We start from the raw sequence: 8,095 nt of genomic DNA, 5'->3' as shown, positions 1-8,095 counted from the left end.
TCGTTTGTTTGAGGAACTCCAGATATCCAATAACTTTAAAGCATTGCAATTCTGAGCTAGAATCATTTTTTGATCAAGAAATAAGTGTATATAATATATTTTAGATACTGCCATAGAACCTCATATTAATAAATAAGTATAAGTACCTATAAGTATTGATTCAAAATTTTGAGAAAATCAGTTTTTTGTTGTTTTCCAGCAATTGCATTAAGAGGATTTATGAGGTTTCTCAAACAAACGATTCATATACCCTCAATGACACACCTGAAATAGGCAATTAATAGCTATCACAGGTATAGAGAAATATGCATACTGTTGCCTATATACGGGCGTGTCGCTTGTCGCACCGTCTGCAGAGTGCTTATGGTAAAAAAGGAAGCTGTAATCTGACCTGAAAATCCTATGAAACGAAGTCAAAATGAACCAAATTGTGAACTTCAAGAAACTCAATTAGCACGGCAATTTTTTTAAACCGTACAAGTAATCTCAACGATCAAATAAAATGCCAATGCTAATATCTTTTTCAATCAAACGCAAGAAAGAAACCCTTTACAATCAATACCGCTATTGTTCCGTTTGAAAAGCATGCCAAAAAATATCTTGATTCGTAAAGCATGCACCGCGTTTTTTTTTTGTTCTCGGAATTTCTCCCTGGAACGCAAAACAAGTGCGTTGCTTATTCAATTTTCAATGCACATCCCAAAAACATGCCTCACTAATGGATGCGCTCCGACGGCAGCACGAAGGACTTTATTAGTTTTTCGAACCTGCTTCCCCTCTGGTAGCATCACCAGGCAAGGACGAGCTAAATTAAACTCAGCCACCCTACTAGCCTGAATGCTAAATCTAATGCCTCATCATCCATCGGCGGTGGTTGTTTTTCCAATCCGCGAGATCCTGGCACTTCGATAAAGTGGGAAAAAAGTTGCACATGCCAAGGTTCACATTCTGAATTTGCCACTGCAGGCGGGCTCCTGGCGTTGAGAACTATCATATGTTTCCGGCTTTCCGGGCTTGTACAAATAGAGTTCACTTCAAATGCAAACACCGCAGAAAGAGATTTGTTATTTAATTTTTGCTCAGACACCCTGCTGGACCCTTGCTTATTTGGTGTTTCATTCATGCTTTCCGAATTTTCGCTACACCGAGGGGTGCTCTTTGCTTTGGAACCGAGACGAACATGCAGGTGTTACCGTGGCTAAATCCTTAAAATGCTAAAACCACCATCTAGCAGTACATGCTAGATGGTTTGGTTGGGTACCATCCGGCACTCGCAGTTCCGTTCCGAGTCGGGTCGGGAGTACCGAATTAAGAGTACATTATAAAGAACCTAGAGGGGTGCGGCACAACACGCAGCCTCCGTCGACAATTGATGGTAGCTTGCAATAATATGAATTTTGGCTTACCGAAATTGTTTGCTTTCGGGGCTTTTAGTGTATTCCCTTGGAGGAGCTCAATAGCATCTGGCACGGGGCGTGCTATTGGCACTCTCGGTGCAATATCGATGCACTTTTTGCAGCCGCTTTTCCGCGGCTGATTGAATTTTAATTACCGGTTGTGCAGTTGTAGCTGGTATTTAACTGCGAATTTCAATGAGGAAAATGGATAGCTCGCCCTTGCTGGCCACCAATCGATTGTGCATTCGTTTTTTTGACAATGTCCTTCTCTGCAAAGCAGAAAAATTATAAATTGATGCAACCCAGACACGTGCCGGATACGAAAATTATCTAACCCCAGTGGTGATTGTGTTCTGAAGTACTACTGCTCAGGGGAATGCAAATTGCAAATACCAGTACCTGCCTACTTTCACTCATCATTGCATTACTGTCCCAATTCATCAAATGTTTTTATTATGAATATCTACAGGAGAACGGACAATGTGACCGAGTGGTATATAAACATATTTCATAACTACCTGCTCATTCAAAGATTGCAGCAGCTTCGAGGCAGATTTCCGACAGGTTTACAGGTCCATTATCGACATTGTATTGTCTTCAGCAGGGTGGACCTGTCGTAAATCGATTTGATCCGAATGCAATAAATTGCTATTGTGTTATTTACATAGCAACGATTGTGTTCAACTTTGTAGAAAATAAATTTGGAACTAGAAAAAAACGAAAGTTATTTATTCGTTTTATTGTTATACACCACAAACACCCTAATTCATCGTTTAAATTGAAACCTGTGAAACCAGTGGACGGTCTCGTTCATTTTTCTGGCCGGCAAATCGACGACGGTGATTAATTTCAAGACACTTTGGTCGAGTGGGCAGAAGAGTTGGTACATGAAAAGGAAGTAATCTTCTGCTTCTGCGGACCGGTTGGTCGGCTTGGCACTTGTGACTTGTGATGCGGTTGAAACGGACTGATGAAGTGGCCGGCGGCTAAAGCCGATACAGTTTCGTTTTGGATTGCACGGTTATTCCCGGCTGAAGTGAACCGAAACTTGAACGAGCCTCGCGGTAAATTGACTAAAAATCGATCGCGCTTAGGGAAATTGATTGTTTCGAAGAAAAAAAGTCCGCGATGCAGTTGCATTTTTCGATTATTTCGATTCAAGCTGTTCAGTTGAAGCAATTTACAAAATCAAAATAAATCGATCAATCATGGAAGCAGCAGACGATGCGGGGGTTTGATGAAATGAAGAGAAACATGTGACCGATATACAGTGCTTGAAAGGCACGTGTGCTTTTGATTGTTTTTATTCGAGGTTTATGAGAAAGACTGATACATGATGCAACCTTTTTGCTCATCTCTGCAGCGAAAAATCAATCACCCCGGTCAGTGAGTCTTTATTTCTGTTTGCCAGTAAGCAAAGCTTTTCGGATAATCAAAATCACGGTAAACTTAATTAAATAACTACCATGTTGAGTCGATTGTTGAGCAATTTGAATAATATGTATATGCAGTGTAAAATTGAGTGTAATAGATGTTGAAAATTGATAGTTGTCAAATTATTTCTTTATATTTTTTCGCACAGCTCTTTACGGTCAAGTTCATACTCATCATTACTTTTAAAGTGGATGATTATGACACAGGTAATTCATATTTATGAAATGCATGGTTACCGGGGTTACATAAAATGTACTTTGTGAATGTATTCAAATTGATCACGATCGGTGAAATATCAAAACTCATTGTACTTTGCGTTTCGCTTTTTAGGTTTATTAAATTTTTGGTTTCTAATGGTACCAACCTAAACTTTATGAAAATGAGCTCTCAATTCAGGGCTAGGTTATTTAAAAATCTACCAGCAAGACCGCTAATTAACCAGCTTAAATGTAGCATAAATCAGCCTCGTGTTTATGTCATGAGTTTTAGTCTTAGTCTGAGTCTACCAAAAATATGTTTCGGTTATCCGGGTGATTCGATTATCCGGGCTGAAAATAAAAGTGAGCACCAAAATAATCGAGTCCGGGCTGCATCACCATAAGAAACATTGCTCTCGCTCATAAAATTTGACATGTCATCTCAGCTAAGATCATTTTCCGGTCACACACCTAGTGGGAAAGTCGAACGTGTTCGGTGTAGTGTATGGCGCTTCCAAAGCACCCAAAGTCTAATCCATCAGTTTTTATACCGACGCAGTACGGATTAACAAAGAATAGAAACTACCACAATACCCTTCAAAACCTCTACCGTCATCATTAGCCCGATACAGCAGCGCGAGGTAGTTGTGCTCTAAAATTCTCATTTATGAAATAAAACCTACGAAATTAGTTTCTAGAATTCGAGCAACTCAGCAGGGTCAAGACCAAGTGGCAGTATTCAATAGAAAAGGCAAATCTCCACGGCTCGGCACATGTCTGTTTAGAAACTGACCTTAAATTTCGAAGTAGAACAAAGGGCAACCGACGTTCATTCACAAAGTATATTAGTATATTGGCTCGTAAAATCAACGGTAATTTCATACATCATATAGGCAAACGCTGGAACCAAAGGGCCCTCAAAAGTGGTATGAATAGTACTATAATGGTTAAAATGATTCGCCGATTATGATATTGTATCAGGATAGTGAGTGGTGACAGGTACGGCAGTGCTTGAAGCAATCTGAAAGCAGCGCTAGCGCACCACATTTTACGTACAGTGTAATTGAACATTTACGCATTCGAATCTACATGCAATGTTGGCATCATATGGACCCAAATATAATTGGTGGCAGTATGGAAGTGAAGTAGTCGAGAAACAGATGGAAGAATAAGCAAAGAAGATCGAAGAAAAGAAGCAAGTGGAAACAAGTAGTAGAGAATTGATTAGGAAGAAGAGTAAGCAAGATTATAAGCAAGAACGGAAAATTAATAAGATGTAATAGAGTAAGGTAGCAGGATTTATCATTGTAAATGTGGTCTAACACACTAAAGTCTGGCTAAAAGTAAATTTGAACGTATAGAACAATCTTTAACTCAGAACTGGAGCGTCACAGAAAAGCTCATAAAAGACTGGATTGCAGTATTTTTATTCAGTTTTAAGTTTCACAGTGTTCATTACATTTCTCTGGTTCTGATAAAATGTCGAAATTCTCTCTTAATAGAACTCATCATACCCTGCACAGCTGAAAATACGACTGAATCAGCATATTCTGCCACTTTGAACGCATTTATTTAGCGCTGTTGACCGTCCCCTCGCTTCGCCGAAGTCGTTATTTGACAATTGCCCAAAATTTTTCAATGGTTCGAAACTCCGGACAATTTGGAGGGTTCATTCCTTTTTGGCACGTAATTGACATCATTAGTTGCATACCACTTTAGCACCACCATAGAGTAGTGACACTGACAGCTAGCTAAATCAGAGCAAAATATGACGTGATGCTTATGAGAGAATGGCAAAAACCTGTTCTTTCGTGTATAAACTTGATGTTATTATTGATTAAGGAAGTGATTATCTTCAGTCCACAACTACATACTTCTTGCCAGATCAAGATGCCAGATTTATCAGCAAACATGAACTTATACTATCTGGAACATCGCCATGTAAAATTTTTGACCGGGAAGTTGCTTGAAATCCATTTTCACGTTCCATTCCATAGTCCATTACTAGCACGGTTGTTACAAAATTATTATAGCAACCGAAATATGACTAATTTCAGTCATAAGCCGGTTGCTTCAACTAAATGGACCTAAAATGTGCTACTTGGGTAGCGATTGTGAGTCAATTAATAGCTCAAAGGTGTCCACGGTAAAATTGTAACACACAAAATTAATTCGCAAAATTCGAGTTTTTATCCGATTGTCATTAAAGGAACTTCAATTAGGCCATTGCAAATTATTTTAAAAGTTTTTGTCAATCATAACCCTTCCCCTTCAAAATGGGTATGAAATGGGGAAAGCAAATGAGGAGCGTCCGATATAGCTCTAGCTATCCCAAGCCCCTACCTAGCGCCTCCACGTGGCCATACCTGGTAATGCTCTTTCGAGTAGCCAAGCTAGGAGGTGCGATGCTGGGTGGTTCCCGGCTGCCTGATCTCAAAACCGGGGTTTTGGCCAGACGGCGGAGCCACACGGCCTTGCTAATGGGTAAGCCTAATTTAGTTATTTTAATTATTTTTTTCGCTTTAGCTTATGACCTTATGAACCTGCCACTTTACCCGAATATATGTCGTCTACTTGACCTCGATACACTCGAACACAGGCGTAAAATGCATCAGGCTATATTCGTGGCAAAACTCATCAACGGCGAAATTGATTCTCCAAAATTGCTATCTTTGCTTAACTTTCGGGCATCGCAGCGGACATTACGCTCAACTGGCTTGCTGCAAATACCGTTTCATCAGACCGCGTTTGGAGCTAATGAATCGATTACGGAATGCATCAGGATGTTCTCAAAAGTCGAAGAACTATTTGACTTCGGTATGCTTTCGCACTTATTCGCGCAAAAGATAAGAAGATCTAATTTACTATAATCTGTATCCGTTTTATTCATGTAGACAATTTATAGTCAGATGAAGTACTCAAATAAATAACAAAATAACAAAACAAAATGAAGCATCTCTTGCTATATAGTAAAAACTTTGGCCAAAACGAGTTTTAATACTACACATAGACACCAGATTGAAAAAATTAAATTAAGTATTAGAAGCACTTATGGAACTTCAAAGGACACTTTCTATTTCATACGAAGGACCGCTGGTGAGATTGTTCTATTATATACCACACTTCATTATATACTCATATATACCACATTTCCACTTAATATCATATTATTAATAGTATTATTATTGCTATCATAAATGTGGAAGGCTGGAAGATGGAGTGGATTGCCAACCTGAATCCTTAAGGGATCATTCAATAATGACGTCCACTGCTTATGGGGGGGAGGGGGGTGTCAATTTTGTGACAGGTTGTGACAGAGGGGGGGGGGAGGGGGTTTAGGCAAATGTGACATCCGCCGAAGAAAATTTATTCTCAGAAATAGGCTACAAAAACTCATCGATTTATTTTGATTTTCGAACTTATCTTAGTTCAGAAGATCGCAAGAGGACCCGACATCGTCGAAACAAATAAATGAAGCTGATTCTCTTCTACCTTCTTTTCACTCAAAAAGCGACTTGTTTCATTTGTTGAACAGAATCTTTCAAGCAAGTTTCAATTGATGCTGGTAATTGTTTCAGCTGACGGCGCCGAAAGTCCGGCACGATTTGCCTATGTTACACTAGATTAATTATACCGTGGACTCCCGTTCGTTTGACCGTTTTTAATCTGAACACTTTTTAATTTGTACCTCGTTAGTTTGCACGACGTGCAAATTAAAAATTACTCAAATGTCATTCTCAATATGATATCATTTGCTTATGCAGACAATGCACATAAACACGATTTATTTGTACTGATCTAGCGTGTTTAATCTGTTTCAAAATGCGGTTTCCCAACGATTATGGTAGAAATCTGATCGGAGAATGAAATATTCGGTGCTTGCAACTGCCAACTGAATCAAACCACCAAAACAATAACAAAGAACAGGGTAGCCAGCTCACACAAGCATATTCAAATATAGTTGTTCAAATTGAAAGCTAACCCCGTTAGTTTGCATGAGGAATCGTTCAAACGAACGAGGGTCCACTGTACCATGCGTTACATTAAAGGATATATGAAAATCAATTTCAGTGCATTTGCAATCAAAGTTTAAACCTTTTACTAAATATTTGATAGACAAGTACAAAATAAACTTTAAAAGCTATCGTCACGATGTAGTGAAACCTGCTTCGCCGATGCAGATTGAAGCTGTTTCAAAGCGGAGCGGTGCTCTTCAATTGAAACCAAAACTTCATTTCTTCATTGATTTGTGACGACTTGCAATTGAAGGTTGTTAGAGCCTTTGTTCGCAGTTCATAAATCGTTTTATTTCTATTTTAGGTTTATGTGACGTCCAAAGGGAGGGGGTTGAGTTTTGTGACACAATCGGACAGAGGGGGGGGGGGGTCTAAAAAAGCAGAAATTTGGTGGACGTCATATTTGAATCGTCCCTAAGGTCTGAAGCAAATATGGCACTTCTCAACTCAAAACGAACAAATCAACGTGGGACCCTAATGCTGGAAGGCGACTCTTATAACCCCGGAATGCGCACTAGTGCCTCTGCTTGTAGGTCCGCCCAATCCCTTTTTCCCTACTACTACTACTACTACTACTACTACTACTACTACTACTACTACTACTACTACTACTACTACTACTACTACTACTACTACTACTACTACTACTACTACTACTACTACTACTACTACTACTACTACTACTACTACTACTACTACTACTACTACTACTACTACTACTACTACTACTACTACTACTACTACTACTACTACTACTACTACTACTACTACTACTACTACTACTACTACTACTACTACTACTACTACTACTACTACTACTACTACTACTACTACTACTACTACTACTACTACTACTACTACTACTACTACTACTACTACTACTACTACTACTACTACTACTACTACTACTACTACTACTACTACTACTACTACTACTACTACTACTACTACTACTACTACTACTACTACTACTACTACTACTACTACTACTACTACTACTACTACTACTACTACTACTACTACTACTACTACTACTACTACTACTACTACT

Source organism: Sabethes cyaneus, chromosome 2 (assembly GCF_943734655.1).
Source record: "Sabethes cyaneus chromosome 2, idSabCyanKW18_F2, whole genome shotgun sequence".
Lineage (NCBI taxonomy): Eukaryota > Metazoa > Arthropoda > Insecta > Diptera > Culicidae > Sabethes > Sabethes cyaneus.
The sequence above is the reverse complement of the archived record's forward strand: the minus strand, read 5'-3'. Positions refer to the sequence as shown.